We start from the raw sequence: 21,194 nt of genomic DNA, 5'->3' as shown, positions 1-21,194 counted from the left end.
CGCTACCAGAAGCAATCCTTCACTCGTGCAACAGTATTTTTTTTTTTTGAATCCTCACCCGAGGATATTTTTTCCCTTGCTTTTCAGAGAGTGGGAAGGGACATAGAGGGAGAAACATCAACATTGATGGGAGAGGGACACATCGAATGGTTGCCTCCTGCACCCAACCGAGGTACAGCCCTTGGCCGGAATCGAACCTGGAACCCTTCAGTCTGCGGGCCAACATTCTAACCACTGAGCAAAACTGGCCAGGGCCGTGCAACAGTCCTTACTGAGCACTTGCTATGCACCAGGCCTGTGTGAGGTCCCAGTAATGCAAACTTGCATGAGTCATGGTACCTCTCTCAAGGAAGTTCTGGTCTCTAGAGTGTCATGGCTGGCAAAGGATCGGTGATGATTTGTTGGTTGTGTATTATGACAGAATCATTCCCAGCATGTTACCGGGCCTAAGTGACAGAGAAACGAACCTAGTCTGGGGGAGATGAGGAACGCTTTCCAGGGCTAAGAGGGGAAGTAGATTCTAGGCAGAGGGCATGAAAATTTCAGGACACTGAGTTGTCACAGGGGGAGGAAAGTGAGAAGACACTGGATAGCAGGAACGCGAGGGCAGAACTCACAGTGGTGCACACTTTTGGAGAGGGAGCTTGAGGTTTGCACACATACTCATTTATTCTCTGCATAATTACTCAGCAATTACTAATTACCAGGCACTGTGCCAAGGCCTGGGGACACTAACAGCCAAGGCTCACAGGGTGATCTCCAGGAGCTTACGTTTCACGTTCTTATTGTCAAGTCTAGATTGTAAGGGTGTCAAATCTCATGCTATAAAGCAGGTGGTTAATTCTGCAGGCAGTGGGGAGTCCCATGCACAGCTGTATACCTAGGAGAAATGAACATGAGTGTTCACACAAGAACTTGTACACAGATGTTTAAAGCAGCATTATTTCTAATTGCCAAATGTGCAAACTATTCAAGTTTATCCATCAAATGAAAAATGGATGAACAAAATCTGGTATATCCACACAATGGAATTTTGCACAGCAAGAGATAAATGAAATATTGATATGCACTGTAGATGTGAATGACCCTTGATAACCTTATGCTAAGCCAAAAAAAAAGCCAATCATAAAAAAACTATGTCCTATATTATTACATCCATATAAAATAAATCCAGCAGAGGAAACTGCATGGGGACAGAAAGTAGATACAAGGTTCACTTAGGGTTGGAAATGAGGGTGAGAGGGTAGGGCAGGGATAACTAAAGCATGCAAAGATGCAAAATCAACTGCGGGGAAGGATGTACATATCTGAGAATTGACTAAAAACCACTGAATTGTACAAATGCGTGAATTTTATTGAACGTAAATTATATCTAATTGAAGTTGTTTAAAAAATAAGGAGTCACTGTAAGTTTGACACAGAACAAGCAATTTTCCAGATTATAGTTTTACAAAGGAAACAGCGGGTGAAGACTGGAGGCAGGAAGTCCGACGAGGCTGCTGTGGGTTCCCTAGTCCTCCTTGGGCAGCGATGGACTGAAGGCAGAAGAAAGCCTAACTATACAGATGTCTGTGATCTCACCAGGATTTGTGGTCAAAGGTGGAGAAGTGATGAGAGTGAGGACAAAGAAAAGGCCAACAGGATCCTCCTTTAACAGCATATATACCTGGCTGCACAGTTACACCAAAGAGAAGCAGAGAGCATACAAGGCAGGGCTGGTCGGGCAGAGGAAACAACGTCAGCTTTACTAAGGTTAAGGGGACACTATCCTTGGGCCACCCACTAGGAAGTTGGGAATAGCGGTCCAAGATCCCAGAGAGATATTGAGCAATATGGGAAGCCAAAGTCCATCACTGGGAGAGAGAGACAGAGGAGAGGGCAAAGAACAAGGGGACACAAAGTCTAGAGATGGATCCTTGGGGACAGTTAATATATAAAAGTTGAGCGAAGGATATTTGGCCAATTGCACCCCCAGAACATAATGAGCTCCTAAGTAAGAAAAAAGATAATCTAATAAAAATGGGCAAAAGACCTGGACAGTCACTCAAAAAGACCAATATGTAAGTGATCAATAAGCACATGAAAAAATACTCTGTCACTGTCATCAGGGAAATGCAAATTAAAAGCACAAGGAGTTACCACTACACACCTGTTTCAATAAAATGGAGAAGACAGAATATATTGAGTGTCCCAAGGATATAGAGCAACAGGAATCTGATAAATTGCAGGTGGGAATGAAAATTGATAGTCATTGTGGAAAACTGTTCATCAGTAGCTACAAAATCTGAATAGGTGCACACCCTATGACTCAACAGTTCAGCTCCTAGTTATGTACCTAACATAAATGCATATATGTGCTCACAGACAAAGACACTGGAATATTCACAGCAGTGCTATTTGTAAGAGTCCTGAAGTAAAACTGCTCAAATATCCATCAATAATAAAATGGAAAAACATATTGCAATGTATTTTCACACTGAACCACTGTACAACAATAAAAATGGGTACTCTACACAACCATGTTATGACTCTCACAACTGTAATGTTGAAGAAAATCAAACATGAGAGTACGCACTGTATTATTTCACTTATACCGAGCATAAAAATAGGAATAACTAATCTACGATGTTAAGAGTCAGGATAATGGTTACCCATAGTGCGGGGGGTGGGAGGGCATAGAAAATGGAAAGGGCATGGGGGCAGCCAGGCTGTTAGCTGTGTTCATTTTCTTGATCTGGGTGCTGGGTATACTGATGTGTTCAGCTGATGAAAATGTCATTGAGTTGTACACTGTGTGTCGGGGGAGGGAATGCTGCAAGGGGTGCTTCAGAGCGGAGATCCCCACCGTGAAGAAGGCCCCGCGGAGCCGACATCAAGAGAACAATTCCACCTTTATTGTGCACAGTGCTGGTTATATAGGCTACAGCAAGCGGGGTGCTAGTGTCCCATATGCAGCTGCATTCTGCTGAATCATCATTACATAAGATCACCACCATGTGCAGGCACAGGACAGTCAGGGTCATGGACGGGACACCAAGACCTATCAGCCCTTACGTGACACATCTGACACTCCACCCCCTAGATCTTGGGGGTCCGTCCTTTGGACCACAGGGCAGTGCCCTGGGCACAGCGACCACAGCAACAATAAAGGGCGCAGCAAGATATGACCAAACAAACAGCGAGGAGGGCTACAGCCATCAAGCCTATTTCCATGCTCGTCCAGTGGAGCGCAAGGCCCTCAGTTTTTCCTTTAAGAGTCCATTGCACCGCTCGCTCGATCATCCCCTTGGCCTGCGGCTGATAAGGGACATGCAATTTCCAGTCAATTCCTTGCTGTTTAGCCCATTCCTGGGCTTTCTGCCCTACAAACGGCGTACCCCGGTCACTGTAAATGACCCGTGGCATCCCATATTGGGCTGCCAACCATGCTAGTGCACATATAGTATGTTCCTGATCCGTCCGGGTGACCGGGTAAGCAAAGCCCATCCCCATGGCCATGTCAACAGCCATTAGGAGGTATCTTAAGCCTGTGGCTGCGGGCAACGGGCCAACGTAACCCGCGTGCCAAGTGTGTAGCGGGAACTCGCCGCACTCAGCACGGCCTGCGCGCCGCGGCACCGACGTCCACACGGGCGACGTCCCACGCCAGGGACACGGGGAAAGCCGTCCCTGGCTCCCGCCGAGGTCAAGCGGAGGCCCCACCTTTTTGCCACCATCTCCATGGCATGCGCCCCATTTGGTCAAGGTTGGGGTTTGGGCTACCCCTGTCCTGGGTGGGCCCGTCCAGGTCCGCAGCCAACCGTCTATCGGGAAAGTGGTCTGGACCCGGACGGCCTGCTGGCCCGTCATGGCCTCGGCTGCACGCAGGGCCGCAGACCCAGCCGCCAGCCGCGTCTCAACCACGGGGCAGCGGCGGGGACCAAACGCCAACGGGAGCCTTCGGGGACCCGTGCCGGGGCCACCGTCCCCGAATAAAGGTTCACCAGAACCCTAACAGGCCTAGATACGTTTGCAACCGTGTCGCCGTCTCCGGACAGGGAAACGCCTGGAGTTTATCAGTAATGGCGTCGGACGTAACTGCCGTCCTGCCCGACCGGACAACACCCAAGAACGTGACAGACAACCCAGGCCCGTGCACTTCGTCCTCGCTGACTGCGCACCCCCTGCCCGCCCGCCAGGGCTCCTCGGAGGCTGCCTCGCGGCGACTGCCCCCCCCCAGGTGCTGGACGCCTCGACCTGGTCCCCACCTCAGCCGCTCCCGGGCCTCCCCCCGGCGGAAGATGGCGCCCGCGCCCCACACCGTGAGCGCCGCACCCGCCGCCCTTGCACCGCGCCTCCTGGCTCTCCCGGCCGGCGCCACGGAGACCAGACGGAACAGCCGCGCCACCGGCCAGGGGGGATGCCAGCCTCCGGGAGCCCCGGGGCCTCCCGGCCCGCCTCGGGTCGGGGCGGCACAGGAGGCCCATCTTCCCGCGGCGCCCACACGGATAGGTACCCCGCCGGCGGGCACCGCAAGGTGGCAGGGGCCACCTGTCCTCCACCCGGGGTCGTTCCCAGCAGAGCCGAGGGGACACCCACCTCACCCTGCCGACTGCGCCAAGCGTCGGGGAGGGAGGCTGCGAGGGGGTGTCCGGAGGCGAGGTCCTGGGTGAAGGGCCGCGGAGCCGACAGGGCGAGAACGACGCCCCTCAGGGCGCACAGCGCCGGTTAGCCGGCGCCGAGGACGCATGCGCACTTGCATTCTGCTGAGTCCTAGGTAAGGCCAAGCCGCCTGTACACTTGCATTCTGCTGAGTCGTACGTAAGGCTAAGCCGCATGCGCACTTGCATTCTGCTGAGTCATCATCATACCTAAGGCTAAGCCGCATGCGCACGCGCAGGGTAGTCGGGGTCCTGGACCGGACACCTGAGCCGACACACCTGACGCTGTGATATGCACACTTTATGTATATAGTCTCTACTTATATTTGGAATTAAAAAAATTTTTTTTAAATGAGAAAAGAACGAACCATCATAAAGAAAAAACTAGGAAATAAATAGCCCAAATCCTAGAGAGAATGACGGTTTAAAACAAAAGGACAGCATCTGGGGATGTCAGCTGGTGGTTTTCAAAACTGTCGATTGCTTCAGAGAGATCAGAGCACATGAGAACTAAGACCGTGAGGTTTGCAAATGGGGCGTCTACATTTTGAAGGGAAATGCCATTTAGGACCAAATACTTTTATTGATTTCATAGGAATACATAAGTGGATATACTTAGCAAAATAAACTGCTTCTGTAAAGGTCTCCCAAAATGAAAAGAAATATGACTTAACCTTAGGTAAATACTAACTAGAAAGCATAACCCTTAGCTGACCCTAAGACTCCAAAGTATTTTTTATGTTTAAATAAACGCTTTGAAGTTTAGTATCATCTTGATCAGACAATCTGAAAGCAGATAAAATGGATGGTCTAACAATGGCTGGAAAAGCATTCCAGAATTTTATAAAATAATTCCAAATCAGGTCATAAAAACACAGCAACTGTGCATTTAACTCTAATATATTTCAATGAGTCTGTCTATTCCCCAGCATTGAAGCAGTGGTGCAACTGTCCTCCTGAATAAGAATTGGGTAAAACTGCACAGTGACGTAGAACTTAGAGATAGGAAATTCTGTCTGTGTCCACCATCAAGCAGCAACAAAGGAACTGGATTTACCCTCCTGCGAGTAAACATTCAGGCGATGCAGAACAGGGAGCGGTGGAAGAGGAAAACAAACGAGGTGGGCCCAGCTTACCTCCTGGAGAGAAATCCCAAATCCTTTCAAAAGGGGGAACCCTAAGGAGAACTTGGCAGGATTCTCAGTTGAATAGAAAAGAATGTGAGGCTTGGGGAGGCCAAAGCTGCCGGATCCACAGAGCAGAGCGAAGGAAACTGCATAGAGAGGGCGCTCCAGGGGTCTGAAGAAGGCACCCTTTGATGCCCTTGAATGATATATCAATGTTTTTTGTTGAGTATTAATCTGCCTTCTTGTATTTTGATGTTAATAAATTGTGCATTCAGAAAGTCCAATCTTATCTTTCCTGCCTATGGTTGGTTTACTAGGGCCAATCCTCACTGGTCTCCTTAAGGCCTTGTAAAATACTGGTCCCCTTCCCACCTCACGGCTGCAAAATACTGGACTCTTTGCTGGGATACATCAACACCTTTGCCCAACAGGACTCGTGCTTTGAATCTCAGCTTAAACAGCAATTGTTTAGGGATTTATGCCTGGTCTTCTAGCTCCCAGACTAGACCCCATGTCCTCTCAGCTTCCTGCATCACTTTCCCAGCTCTTGTCTTAGTTGTTTGGTGTGTGCCTCCCACCACACACACACTATATTGTGATCTGCAAGAGGGGCCCTTCATATGGATGATGCAATGTTACTCCTGGTACATAATGCACTGAGTTGTACATAATAGAAGCCCTCAAAAAGGAACAAATAAATGTTTAAAAATATATTATGGTTATATATTCAACATTCCCTTTAAGGAACAATATTTAAACTGTACTTCACATGCATCATCTATTATAATCTAAATTCCATTATATTGATGTCAAGGGACAAGAATGAGCGGCTGAGAGAATTTCTCAGATATCATAAGAGGAACACATTTATGAGATTTTAGCTACTATATGGAAGAATGTTCTTTTTATCCAATATTTGTACTGATTTTGCAACAAGGAATTAGAGCTCCGTTTTGCTATGTGTTTTACAAATCTCTGGAGGAAAAAAATAAGAAAAATGTTAATGTTTTACCCAGAAAACGTCTAAGTATTGTTTGCAATATCCTTCCAGAGAAGAACTACCATGCGTGTATAGGGAATTCTTTCTCGAGATGAAGTTCTGTCCCTTTGGATGGATGAAAGTCACTCTCTGCAACACTGCTGGCCGTTAAGTGTACATGTCCAGAGAAGAATTCAGACTCTGTAATGAGTAATAGGTATTGACTTTGCTGTGTTCCAGCATTTAGATTTTAAGGTCAAAGTTCCGAAAAGGCACAAAAGTGGCTGATGATTTGAAAAGAGCAGAAGATACCCTGGGAATTATGATTATAAGCAGCAAAGCACATGAATAAACCAAAATAATGTACATGGCTCCTTAGGATTTGGGAGCATAAAATTTGGGAACAAAAATAGAACAAATGAATGAAGAAAGAGGGATGGGTGCAGATGCACTTAACAAAAATAAATTAAGAGAACCATCGACAACTATAGTGGGGAAACGCTAACATCAGGATACTGTTGACAAAATTGCTTTCTACGGGTTAAAAGGCTTGGTGAGAGGAAAATATTACAAAAAAAGAATGTCTAAAAACATAGCAATAGAAACTAAAAACAAAGCAGCAAAGCAACAATAAAGACTGTCAGAGGATGGGCAGAATGAAATCAACTGAAGCCAACTCACTCACCTGGGCTATGATCAGGGAACAAAAGTGAGTTATAACTCGGGACTTCAATGGCACCGCAACAGAAAAAATTGTAAAATCCAAGTCCAGTAATGAAACCTTAAGCTCCAGTTAAGGGAAAGCGTGGGAGTCAACGATAAAATGACACACATTCCTCTTACTCTCATTGCTCAGCATCCATTTTCTTTTGCTAGAAAAGAACTTCACCTTGCCCGGGGGTGCTCAATTTTCCATTTTGCTCTGGCCTGAGGACTTACATAAGTCTAATTTTTAAAGTACTTTATTTTTCAGATAATGCATAGAATTTACTTTGTGTTTTAATAACAAAGTGAATGAACATTCTCATAATTGCAAATATACCCTAAGTCGTTAAGTGACAACAATCTTCTGAATGAGAAAGACTCTTCGAGGACTGACTAACCTGGTCCCTCCAATGCACCAGCCTAGGTTAGAGACCCACCCACTGCCTCCTCTCGTATGACCCCCTTAGCTCTCTCCAGTACATTAAATCACGGACCACCCATCTGCCACCACTGACATCTCACAGCTGCCATCGTCTTACCTCTCTCCCCTTTCTCGTTAGGACTATATGTAATTTTCTTTACTATCATCTTAATGGAGTTTCAGGGGCAGGGGGGTGAACAGTGGCAGAGCATGGATGCTCAGTTGCCCTGTCTTACCAGCGATGCATGCTGTCTCCAAAGCAGTGACAAGAAAACCTGTGTCTGGGTTCCAGGCATGCTACATCCTTCTCTCCAACCACAGAGCACTGGGGAACATGGCACAGACCTCAGCTGACTTCATCGTCCCCTGTACTCTCATAGGAGCTTACTCAGTTTTGCTTTTTTTTGCCCTGGCTTCATCAAGATATTGCTCATTTATGTGACTTTGTCCATTGCTAAAACATTTGTACCTTGGATGGACAAATCATAGAATTGTGTACATATCTAAAGCAGTGAACACTGAAATATCACTCAAGTCAGGCCTCCGTTGAAATCAAAAGGGTGTTTCTTTGGGACAAGAGGTGCCATCTTCCTTGCAGTTCTCCAGAGCTGAAACCTGATGCTCTGATCTCCAATGAGAAGAGGCCAGGGCCTGCTCTTTCGCATCTCTGGACCTCTGTGTGCCCATTTACAGAAAACCACAAGACTGACCTGGACTCCTACACCCAGAGTGTCAGGCAAGTAAACAAAGACATTTTTAGATGATGCAAAGTCAGAATTTTTAACTGTCATATGCCCCATTCAAAGACTATTGGAAGATAAATAAAAAGGTAGCAAACCAAGAAAGAGGACTGTGTTATATACAAGAAACAGAGGCTCAGACACAAGTGAGAAACAAAGGAATTTCCAGAATGACTCTGAAGGATTCCAGAGTGACAAAGGTGCAAGAGAAACAAGCCCAGGTCAGTGCAGAAAGATGGTGCCCAGAGAGAGGTTTCCAAAAATAAATGAAGAAATAAACATCTAGAGACATCGATGTATCTGCATGTATTAAAAGGAGTCCTTAGTCCTGCTGCAGAACTTGGGGGATGAATTAGTTACACACACAGTGAAAACCAAGTAAACAAAAAAGTAAGCAATTGTTAACCCTAAAAAAACACAAGGTTCTATCAGGTAGGAAAAGAGTTCATAATATACTGTGTGGCTCAGCTGTAGCAAATATTTACAGTTATAATAATGTAAGCCCTAAATATTGATTTAACCCCAAACGGTAGCATCATTATATAGAAAAAATAGAAGATAAGGAGGATGGGCATTCACAGTCCATAAAATTAAGTTAAAGAGATTTATAAGCCTAAAAAATAAATATTTCAATGTAAACTGGGAACTTGAAAACACTGAGGTGTGCAAAAGTAGGTTTCCATGCGGGTTATGATTATTACAATAGCTTTACGAACTCAAAAGAATGTCGCAGTGCAACTGTAAACCTCCCTCTGCCCTCCCCGGTACAGATCTGAATATTAAGAGAAAGAGGTTAGAAAGGAAAAAATACAGACAGCCAGTTACGTAGGTGAACATGTTTCTAAAGAGTGCGCTTCATTCCAGTCATGCTTGGAGGCAGCCATGCGATGACGCCTTCCACAGACACGAGTCACAGTGTCCGAGCTTCTGCCTCTCAGCCAGCAGGGAGCCCACTGGGGACACACGCTCCGGATGGGGCGCAGGATGTAGAAATCACACCTACACGGGCTTACTTGGGAGTCTCAAACACTCAGGACTTTAGGGAAAACATTCTGCTGATTGGAACTCGGTTAATTATTCCCCTAATTTCGTGGTCCACCCAGTTGCACCCATATTGTGGGCCCCAGCATCATTAACACACCACATTCACAAAGCTCCCTACCTTCCTCCTCTTCCAAGTGTTTCTTTTCCCCAGTTGTTAATTTTCAGAAAGCTGAATTAGAACCACAAAAGGTACATATACAAATATTCCATCCATAAAATACTAGTTTTTAAATAAAAGAGCTAATGGCCACCCATTCCTCCAGAGGCCCTGGCCGAATGCTGGGGCCCCCGGGATGCCCCTCTCTCATTCCTTAAGCTCACTACATGGGAAAGCTGTCGCTGCACCTTCAGGAGAGACTCACAGTCAGCTACTTGCCATCTTTTCGGCCACTTCCCTGGTCCAAGCCACCACCATCCCTGCCCTGGATCGCCACGACGGTGTCCATGGCTCTCTCTGCCACTCACTTTGCCCCTACCTACCTCCACTCGTATCCATCACCCACAGAGACCCAGCTAAGCAGGCCCGGGGGTCCCCATTCTCTGACATACATGCCCATCTTTCTCTATGGCCCATGCTCCCTGTCCCTTCTCCGATGTCACCTCCGACGCCTCTCCCTTGCTTACCCCGCTCTAGCCTCTCTGGCTTTCCGGCCCTCCCTTGACCATCCCCACAGGCTTTGACCTCTGGGGCCTTACACACACCCCTCCCTGTCTGGGAACCACCTGACTCATCCCCTCACCTTTTCAAGTCTTTGCCAAACCATCTCCTTCCCCCTGAGGCTCTGACGCCAGTGCCTCCACCACAGGGAGGACTCCTGGTTGCCCTCTTCACTGTTTCTTTCCATAGCATTTATCACCTTTTACTAAACTGCATAATTTACTGGTTTATCACCTTTTTTGATCGTCTGTCTCTCCCCCTCCTTCAAATTTTAGTCCCTAAGTAGCAGATATACGCTTGATTTTATCCTCTGATACATCTCAACAAGTATTTCTTGAAAGCATGACTGTGTGATTCAGTTCGATTAAATACAAATAAATAAATCTCAGGGGAATATAACATCTTACAGTGTGCCTTTCACTGTAAGTGATTCATAATCCCGCCTGTACGTTTAGAGGGCGTTTATTGAATCCTCTCTGAAGCATTTCCCCACCACTGTCTCATTCAGTCGTGGGTGTTCACTGTTACACTTGCACTAGGTGAGAAGGCAGAGGCCTGGAGAGGGCAAGGGAGGCAGTTGCCAAGGCCTCACAGAGTGGTTCCAGGCAGCACAACGTCGAGAGAGTGTCCCCTTCGCGTGGGGAGGTGCACCTGCATATGACATTATTGGAATCCCTACTTACATGGCTCGCTGGCCTCATTTCTACCAAGACAGTATCACCAATGCATTCCCAAACTTTAAATTTAGTTTAAATCTATCATGACTGCCTTTGTTTTGGTTGTAATTGAATAGCTAACACTTATTGAATGTGTATAGTACAGGACTATGCAAAGCACTTTAACACAAAACTTCAAAACAAGTCTTCTGGGCAGTTATCATCGCTATTTTCATATGAGATGAGCGACCACATAAGCTTTGAAGTCTGGAGTGGGGAGCAGACCTGGGATTTAATCCCAGGGGTCATCTGAGCAGGAACTGCGTTAGGGCTCAGACCTCCTGAGAATGACAGGCTAGTCCCGGGCTCTCTCCTCAGAAGCAGGGACAAGGCGCCTACAGTGTTCAGTCTCTTAAAGGTCAAACCCCTAATCAGACACCGCTGATCTACACATTGTTACGGAATAATGATTTCCGATGCCCATCACAGATGTGCTGGGCTACAAACTGTATTTCTCGGGGCTCCTGGCAAACGAGGACTTTTTAACTGAGACTTTGTCACCTTCCATCCCTGCCATCGCTTACCTTCTGCTAGTCGGAGGCTGGGCAACAATATCCTTCAGCTAGAGCTGCACAGAAAAGGAAAGGATCAGACCTCAGCCGCCGCCGAGATGTCTTTGATTACAGCGCTTATTTCCTTTCATCTGTCTTTTGTTATTGTTGTTCTAGAAAATCCTAATTATCTACCTAGCCCTACTTCTTCCCCAAATTAAAACTGTGATTAAGGATTGAAACAATCAAACCAGAAAACACGCTTTTCAGAGTGGTTTCCTCTAAAGACCTCCCCTGGGCCGAATCCCTGGTGAAAACGAAGCCTGTTCAGAATCCATCCCGGGTTAGTGCCAATTTACAACTGCACGAGGTTTCTCCCTCGGGGGACTAAGTCTCGGCTGGAACGCGTTAATTGCGACAGTTTGCCTGGCGCCCCAGAATGGATTCGCTGAGTCACAGAAACTTCGCTAGAAAGAGAAAATCGCACTCTCCTTGCTACTAAGTACTCATAACAGAATGGGGCCTGGGCATCTGCAAGGCAGCCAGACACCATTGATAACCCCAGAACTATGGGATGTGGCTTCCTGGTATCACCCACCGCTGTGCAATGGGCCCGAGCGGCCCTGGGGCTCGGAAGGAGGTCATAAAACAGTCCATTATCCCACTTGGAAAATGACTGGATTTCACTTTGACACTTTGTCTGGAGACATGTCCTGGAGGCACATCTCCTCTAGAAGGTTGAGGTTGGAGGGGGTGGCGGGCTGTTGCCAAATTCATTCTCCAGAACATTTTTAAACTTAAAGGAGTAAGACTTTTAAAATATTCCATTCGCAATGACTTCTGAAAATCAAATTGAGTTGTGATGTCTGAAAGTTTAACTGGAAAATTTTAAATGAAGCCAACCTGGGATCTTCCAAGAGAGAGCACGAAACAGTGCTAGTCCTCACCCTTGCCAGTGTTTGATAGAAATCAAATCTTCTCTATGGAGGCAAACAGTTCTAACCTTGAGTGGCATTACTTGGAGGCTATAACGCCCGGCCTGTCAGAGCCCAGCACGCATCTGATCTTGCACCTGGTGTGAGATGCAGACACCAAAGTTACCAAAGCAACACCAAGTATGGGAGAAAAGGGGAAGGAGGTTAGCACAGGCCTCCCAATACTCCAGCTTCTAGATCAGCTGGTCCTCATTTGCACATTTTGGGATGACTACAGTATCCTAATACCAACCATAGTGCGCAACTCACTTATGATTACTGAAGCCCCTCATGGATACCATTGGGAAATATTATAAAGCAATTCTATTACTATTAGAAAAAAAATTTGCCAATAGAAAGTACACCCATGGTCCCAAGGAACCATAATATGGACTGTTCTCATGTTTGCCTATTAGGATAGACTCTACGTGCTTGAAAACAAAGTAATGTAAATATTTTGGAATCATTTCTTTAAAACATAACAGGCCAGTAAACTAGAAGACTGCTACAGGCAACATCTAAATTTCAACAAGAAACGTATGAACACCATGATGTGAGCAGTAAGTAGACGCATCTGAAGCATTTAGGAATGAATCAAAGTCAACCTTACTGAAATTCTGACGCCTCTTGGCATTAGATTGGTCCTAACTTTGTCTTATTTAACATTTTTAGTAGTTACTGAAACAGAGATAATATAATGACAGCAATGATAATAAGAATAATATTAACAAGAAGTACCATTCATTCAGTACTGTGCCAGACACTGTTCATTATCTCCTCTAATCCCCCATCAGTCCTTTGGGCAGGTGCCACTGTTATCTCCATTCACAGAGAGGAAGATAAGTTAGGATATTGACAAGTTACACTCACGGTGGGATGGAGGAGTAGAAAGTGCATTAGTCTGCTCAGGCTTCCATAACAAAATACCACAGACTTGTCTGGCTTAAACAACAGAAATTTATTTTCTGGCAGTTCTGGAGACTGGAAGTTCAAGATCAAGGCGTCAACAGGCTTATTTCTTCCTGAGGCCTCTCTTTTTGGTCTGCCATCTCTCTACATCCTCAGGTAGTTTTAATCAGCTCTTTAAAGGCTGCATATCCGACACAGTCAGATTCTGAGAAACTAGCCATTAGGGCTTCAATATATGAATTGGGGGGACATAATTCAGCCCATAAAAGAGGGAAATAAAGATGGTGAGGCATGAAAGGAGAATTTGGGACACGTATGATAGAAGATTCTGAAAATTCTGCAATGACAGCTAAGGGCAATTGGATGAAATGTTCCTGTGTCCCCAGCACCCTCAGGAAGGACGTTAAAGGAAGGAAGATTCTGCCTCCAGATGAGGCAGAATGACTGTGAGAACTGCCTGGCACTGAGGCTAGTGCTGGGATGTTTCAGGAGAGTGATACATTGGTGCTGCCATAGGCCTTGAGTCAACTGGACAATGTCCAGGTTCTTATGCCTTTCCATTAAGAAGCATGAAATAACTATGGGGATGCATATTTCTCTGCCTTGGAATAGATATAAATTGATTCTATAAGTTAATCCTCTTGGAATCTCCTTCTGTGAGTGACGTGGAAAGGGTCCTGTAATTAATTACATATTGGCTTGAATCCCTAAAATAATATAGAATTATTGAGACAATTTCAGGGGAACATGCTTGGCAAAATAGGTTCCTTTTGCCCCTAAACTAATCCTGATTAGCGGCATGTATCATATAACTGGGAGATTATAGCTTGAATCCAAGATATAAGCATAAGAATGATAAATTAAAATCACCTTTTGAGAGGAATCAAAATGTGAAGAAAGCAATATATGTGACTATTATCACTGTTTAATGATGCTCTGTGCTAGGACTGGGCTTGGAGCCAGCCCCTTGGAGGTGACGTGCACTCGCTACTGTTCCTACTACTCTAAAAGTCTCTGCTTTTTGTGCTGGGTAAGATCTATGCACTTGGCAGGTCAGACGAATGCATAAAATGATTTGGGGAAATTACACTGACAGCTAGAGTTTTATATGGAAAAATGTTCCTATCCATTTTCCTTCCAGTATCTGAGAAACACGTTCTGGAAAATCAATCCTACCGTTCACCCATGAGGCCATGCTATGCCAAGGGCTGTGCCCAGCACTGGGGGGAGTGCATGAGGGCACTGGAGGGACACAAAACCAGGCAGCTGCTGCCCTTTCTATAATCCACAGGTGACAGTAACGACAAGAAGGGAGGGTGGAGGAAGTGGGAAGGAAGAGGCTCACGGAGCTGGGACAGGGCCCAGGAGGGCTGCCCACTGAGCCTACAGGGGCGCTGGGCAAATGCTGCCTCTGGCTATCCGGCAGTTTCAATTCCTCACCGCTCCACCAAAAACCCCCTTACAAAAGTCAGTAGTGACCCCCAGGTCACCCAAGCAGGGGTACGGCCACCGTTGCTGCTGCCTGGTTTCCCCCTTGGACAGGAAGAGTCTTCCTGCTCCTTCCTGGTCTCCTTTGCTGCTTCCCTCCCATCTCCTGATTTCCAAGTTTTGACTCAATGCTTGGACCTTTCTCATCCCTGTTTATACTCACTCCCTTGATGATCATATCCATTCTGAAGGTTTTTAATAGTATCTTGAGGCTGCCGTCTCTTAAATCTCTGTTTCTAGCCCAGACCTCAAAGCTTCCTCCCAGCTGCCCCCTCCCGTCTCCTCCAGGATGTTGAATTAGCCTCACAAACTACACAGGCCTAACCGAGCCTCTGGGCTTTCTTCCCATGACCACCAACCTCTCCTCTGTGCACTTCCCCCAGCTCCACACGCAGCCCCTCTGTACCCTAATAGCTCAGCCTACTGCAATTATAACTGAAACTAGAAAGCAAGTGTCATTTCCCCTGTCACCCCAAATTTAAGCCATCAGAAAATCCTAACACTCGACCTTTACATCTACTGGAAACATGCCCACCTTTCACCATGTCCGTGTCACCTGTCATTAGCGGTACTGCAATGACCCCTATCTGATCTGCTGGCTCCATGCCCCACCCTCGTCAGGTCTACTTTCACCACAGTAGCCAGAGAAAACTTATCGTATAATAAGAAGTCATATAATGTCCCTCTATTCAAACACCTGCAGCGGCTTCCACCTCCCACTTCCCCTCTGCTCTCGCTCCCCGCGCTCCTCCTGCTCGTCACCGCGGCCTCCTCGTGGTACCTGAAACGCACCAGACACGGTGGCGCAGCAGGGCACCGGTGCCTGCTGTTTGCTCTGCCGGGAAAGCTGTTCCCCGACATCTCCACGTCTCTCTTCCTCCCCTCCCCCAGGTATCCACCCAAATGTCCCCTTCTCGGCCTCCCTACCTGAAACCACACTGAAACGCCGCATCTCCCCTAAAATTATCCTTCCCCTACCATTACTTTTTGCCGCTGCGCTCTTCTCTGTGTCCCAATTATAATACAACAGGCTACATATTGTATTTATCTTCTTTACTGCTCTGTTTCATCCACTAGAATTCAGCTGCCTTAGGGCGCGGTGTTCGCCTGTTTTGTTCATTCTGTGTCCCCAGCACCCAGAATCAATGTGCGACACACAGTAATTTCCCCCAAATTATTTGTTGAATAGATAAACAGGCTATACACACCATCACAGGTAAGTCTCAAAGCAATAACGTTAAGGAGACAGAGCCAGTCCCAGAGGAACGCCGCCTCTGTGGTTCTGGTTACATAAAATCCAAGAGCACGCGCATCTTAGCAAGATACCACCTAGGCCACAAACATCTGTGGCACGCCCGCAAAGAAAAGCAAGGATTAACTAGCATCGAACTCAGAAGAGGGGGTCCCTCTGTGGGAAGGGATGTGACTGGAGTGGGGACACGGGAATTTTCAAGGACACTCTTCTGTTTCTTAAATTAGATAAGGATTCTCTGCATGCTTATATTTTGTTAGCGCAACAAAATTTTAAGTTGCATTTTAAAAGGACAAGAAAAATCATTTAGAGTGCATCAGACCACATCACCTCTCCAGAATCCAATATTCATAATACAAATGGTCCCACCATTAATCTCATGATCTGTTCTGTTTACTTGGCTCTGTTACAAACTCACTGTGCAGCAACATCGGGCTACTCTTCTTAGCTGCACAGCCCAAACCGATGACAACACTCACCCTCATAGACTGACCCCCAAGAACAGTCAAGGCAAGAAAAAGGGGAAGGTTATCTCGTATTTTGCATAAATGACTGATTCATTACACAAGCCTCAGGGTTTTACTTAGTAGCAGGAGGGTCCAAGAGAATGGGTTCCCAGAGACGTTGTGAAGAGCCAGTGGTGCTTCCTTGCTGCTCTGCGCCTCCCTTTCTGAAAGGCCCTGAGGGCAGCTGGGTCCCTCTCCCACTCACACGTGGGGCTCAACAAGCTCCCGCAGCCGCAAACTACAGCGTGAGTCAGAGACACCGCCAAATGTTCTTTCTCAGGAAGATTTCCTGTGGCTCCACTGACATCTGACAATTGGCATGAAGACTGAGACGATCTGAGGCAGCGTGTGAGAAGGCATGCAGTTAATTTAGAATATTGTTCCTGCACTGGATAAGACTCGGATGTTCAAATGGAGCCCTGTGGGTAAAGCTCAAGGAAATAAGGAAATAAATGCATGAAGGAGGGAAGAAAGGAAGGAAAAGGGAAGGAGGGAAGGAAAGCGGGGAGGGGGAAAGCAGGAAAGGAGGGAGGGAGGGACGTGTTTTGATCACTAGAATAACCGCAGGAATTATTATATAATAGACACTCAATAAGTATCTGTCCAATGAATGAAGGAAATAATACATGTCAAGTGATAGGAGAAACTATGGCCCCAAATCCCTAATGCCTTGTCAGGTACGCTGCACCCGAATCCACACAATCCGCCCTTCAGCTTCCACTACATGGAAAGCTCAGGTAAAAAAGCATTTTGCCTCTGACTCTTGCCAGCCTGTCTACACTCCTGCTCCATGGCAGGTGTTCAAGGAGCACACTGTTTTATTTAATTATTATTTGTTTGGGGAGACTATCTATAAGGATCCATCAGGAGGTTTTCCTTGGTCTGTTGGGTCCCAGAAAGTGACCTTACTCTGTGGAAAGTCTGTTTATAACTCATGAGTCCAATGTAGTGACACCAAGACCTGTATCTCCAGGTCACAAAGAGCCTGGGATTGGTCAAAACCTTCCACAGCTCAGCTACAGTTCTTCGTGCTCCAGAACTGTGCTATCCAGCATGGCAGTCACCAGCCAGCCACATGTGACTATTAAGTTCAAGTTAATCAAAATTAAATTAAATTAATAATTCCACTCCTCAGTCATTCTGACCACATTTCGAGTGCCCAGTAGTCATCTCTGACCAGTGGCTGCCAGCCACTAAATGGCTTAATCATCACAATACCACCTTCACCTGGGATTGTGCCTCAGTGGACGCTTAAGATCAGTCAGCTAGAAATTCTTAAAATTATGGAAAGGGCTAAAAATAATTTAATAAGGATTATGGAACTAAAAAAAGGACATGAATCATAGTTCAAAAAGCAAAAATATGAATGAAGTAGCATTTAACTGGGGTAGGAGGTGGGCAGATGGTCCACTTAAAGATGAAACAACAAATTTATACAAAGAGTAAGCAGATAAACCTGACTCGGTAGACCTGCCTCGTACTGACTTTAAAGCAAATGCATTCATTGGTCAGGAAAGAGACTAATCCATTCACAAACTAATTGGATTGTGAGGTGCACATTTCTACTGGAGTCGCCCGAGGAAGCGCTTCTGACTAATGGTAGTAATTGCTTCTAAATAACCTTAAGATGAGTACAGTCATTTTAAATGTCCTACTTACCTCCTCTTACTGTTGTAGAAACTATGCTACAGATCAGGCTAATAGGGGACACACACCTAATATGCATAAAAAGGACAACTGGGAGAGTCAGAAGTAAAAAGTTAGCAGCATGAACTTTGTAGCATGAACTGAGACAATTCTGAAGTGCCCTTGGAGCAGAGCTGGCCCCGTCACTGTGAACAGGGGTTCAGGGTTCTGCCGCTTGCTGCATTTACGATGCCAAAATTTATGACAGAGACTTAACCTGGGCAGAAACTGAAGGACCGTGGGAGGAGCGCTCACACTCTGTGTCATTGTGAGACCCCTGCAGGATAAACTCTGTTTGCAACAGAGCTCTATGGGAGGTTAAAGCAAAGATGGGCAGAGCGTTGCCCAGCTGGCATGGCTCAATGGTTGAGCATCCACCTATGAACCAAGAGGCCCCGGTTCAATTCCCAGTCAGGGCACATGCCTGGGTTTAGGGCTTGACCCCCAGTAGGGGCCGTGCCAGGAGGCAGCCAATTGGTGTTTCTCTTTCTCCAACACTCTCTCCCTCCCTCTCTCTCTAAAATCAATAAAAATAAAATCAATAAAAACATTAAAAAAAAAAAAAGATGGGCAGTGCATCTGCCCCTCCCAGAGTGAAGGGGTCTGAGACGGGCAGAGAATGCTGCCCCTGGGACCCCACCTCCTGCCAGCCTGGCGCCGGATCTGCCCTCCCACTGGTCCTGCTGCCTCGGGGTCTCCACCACATCACAGGCCGGGTGCCAGGTGTGACTGTCCCTCCAGCCCCCAGCTGTGAGCACTCTGCACCTTTATTGTGAGTTGTTTACCCTCCAGGGTATCTGTGGCCATGGTAATCGCCAATTAAGAACAAAAGAACTGTCCCCAGAGAAAGGAATTTGAGGATCTAGAAAAGGGGGGCGATTCGGAGGCACCAAGTCCTTGCAGTAGGGATACACCCCACGCAAGACCGGCCTTGGCACCCTGTAAGAGCTGCCGGAAGGTGTTTTCTCTGCAGGAAATTAGTTCAGAGCCATTTTGCTAGAAATAGGCTGCGTCTGCTGGAGGCCCTGGAAGAGAGGTCTGTCTGTCTTGATGTCCACGCCCGAAGCTGAGCCTCCTCCTGGCCCTGCCAATGCGTTTTCCCAAAGGCAGGGATCAGTCTTCATCTCCGATCGCCGTCCCCTTGTCCAGATGCCCCTTATTCCCGGTCTTCCACACCATCAGTCAACGGTGGGGGAAATAATTAGCTTCCAAGCCCGGCCGCATGCTGAGGACACGGCCTCGGTGCCCCAGGCCACGCCCCCGCGTGGCAGCCACGCCCCGCCCGCTCTGGGCCCACGCGAGGCAGCCGCGCTCCCGGTGACAGCTGGCAAGCCAGCCTCTGGGAATAAAACATTTTAGCACTTCATAAATTTCTAACAAGGTTTCAAATTGCCGCGTCTCCCTCCTCGCAGCTCTGTCAACTAGCAAGAGGAGGGGAAAGGGCTTACTAAAGCTACAGCGGAAAGCGCGGCTGGTGAGATGGCTACTTATTAAAAATAATGAACTGTGAGGACCGAATTGCGGCCCAAGGAATGCGCCCCATTTCCCCACAGAGCCAATGACAAAACACCCTGCCCGTCACACGCGCGTGGGACAGGTGGGTCCATACGCCAAAGAAGGCGGCACGTTCCCGAACAGAATTCCCGATACGTGACATTCTTAAGGCTAAGGGGAGGCTGCAAGGCAGCTCTGAACAGGAGCAGGAAGGCTTGGTGTCACCCCTACAGTAGGTCACTTCGAATTCTCGCCCTGTATGATTTTCCACTGTGGGGAAAGGATCGCTGGCCCTCGAAATGGAGAGAAACGGAGCCTGGCGGACCGCACGGCAGGGGCCACGCTCTAGATTTGACGGCCACCACTGATTTTCACCAACAGCAGCAGCAGTAACACCCTCTTAATCCCGAGGCCGTCTGTTTGGGAAGGTAAGGTGCTTGGCTGGGAACAGGCGAGACTCAGGGGCCGGGGGCACTGGAGGAAGGGGCGAGAGAAACGGAGGAAGGCAATGCAGAGGGGTTCAGGGTCATCTGGAACATGTTCAAGAGGGCAAGGGACCAGGACCTGCAGGCTGCCAGATATGAAGAGTCACGGGATGTGAAGAACAGCACAGGGAAGAGGGTCAGTAATAGTGAAACAGCTGTGTATGGTGTCAGGTGGGTCCTAGACTTACCCCAGGATCACTTCGCAAGTTATATAAATGTCTACTCACGATGTTGTACACCTGAAACTAATATAATATTGTGTACCAAATGTAACTAAAATTTTCTTAATTAAAAAAAGTTTTAATTAAATAAAAACACACCAGCAGCCCAGTGCGTGGGGTGAGTTCAGAAAAATAAAGAACATTTTAAAGACCTTTAGGCTGAGAACAGCAACATCCCTGCTGGGAGCACAAGGACAGTGGCCTTCAGCCTGTAGGTGTGTCTCCTACAACCAGTCAGCCCGAAATAGTGGGGATCAAACTGGACATGCTAATAGAAGGGGTGGAACTGGAGCAGGGCCCGACCCTGCCAGGAACCCAGGGTCCGAATTCCTTTGAGCAGGGACACGGCCAGGCAGGAAGCAGGTTCTGGGCAGCCAGCAGCCGCTGGACCCACCCAGGGCAGGCGGACACTCCCCTACACGGGGCCGCTCAGTCCCCGATGCCTGTTGGCTTTCTCAGCCCGAGCAGGGTGACCTTTCGGGTAACGTGTACATAAGGAAGCTTTGGCAGCCGGGGCGGGAGGGCCCTGTCTACGTTAGGGCGTATAAACCCTTTTTTAATGTACCAGTCTTGCTAAAAGTCTGAACAGCGAGCTCAGCCCTGGCCATCCCACAGCAGCTCCCGGCTGAATTTCACACGCAAAGCACCACTTGGTATT

The 21,194-nt window shown here is 47.2% G+C and overlaps 1 protein-coding gene across 1 annotated transcript in view; it reads right to left on the bottom strand.

The window, feature by feature from the left end:
• DSCAM (DS cell adhesion molecule) overlaps nt 1–21,194 on the bottom strand; it is a gene marked incomplete at its 5' end in the record, with an annotated part of 333,650 nt that overhangs the window by 303,459 nt on the left and 8,997 nt on the right. The window lies entirely within an intron of this gene.

The sequence above is a fragment of the Miniopterus schreibersii genome, assembly GCF_964146895.1.
Source record: "Miniopterus schreibersii genome assembly, chromosome: 5".
In the NCBI taxonomy this organism is placed as follows: Eukaryota; Metazoa; Chordata; class Mammalia; order Chiroptera; family Miniopteridae; genus Miniopterus; species Miniopterus schreibersii.
The sequence above is the reverse complement of the archived record's forward strand: the minus strand, read 5'-3'. Positions and strand labels throughout refer to the sequence as shown.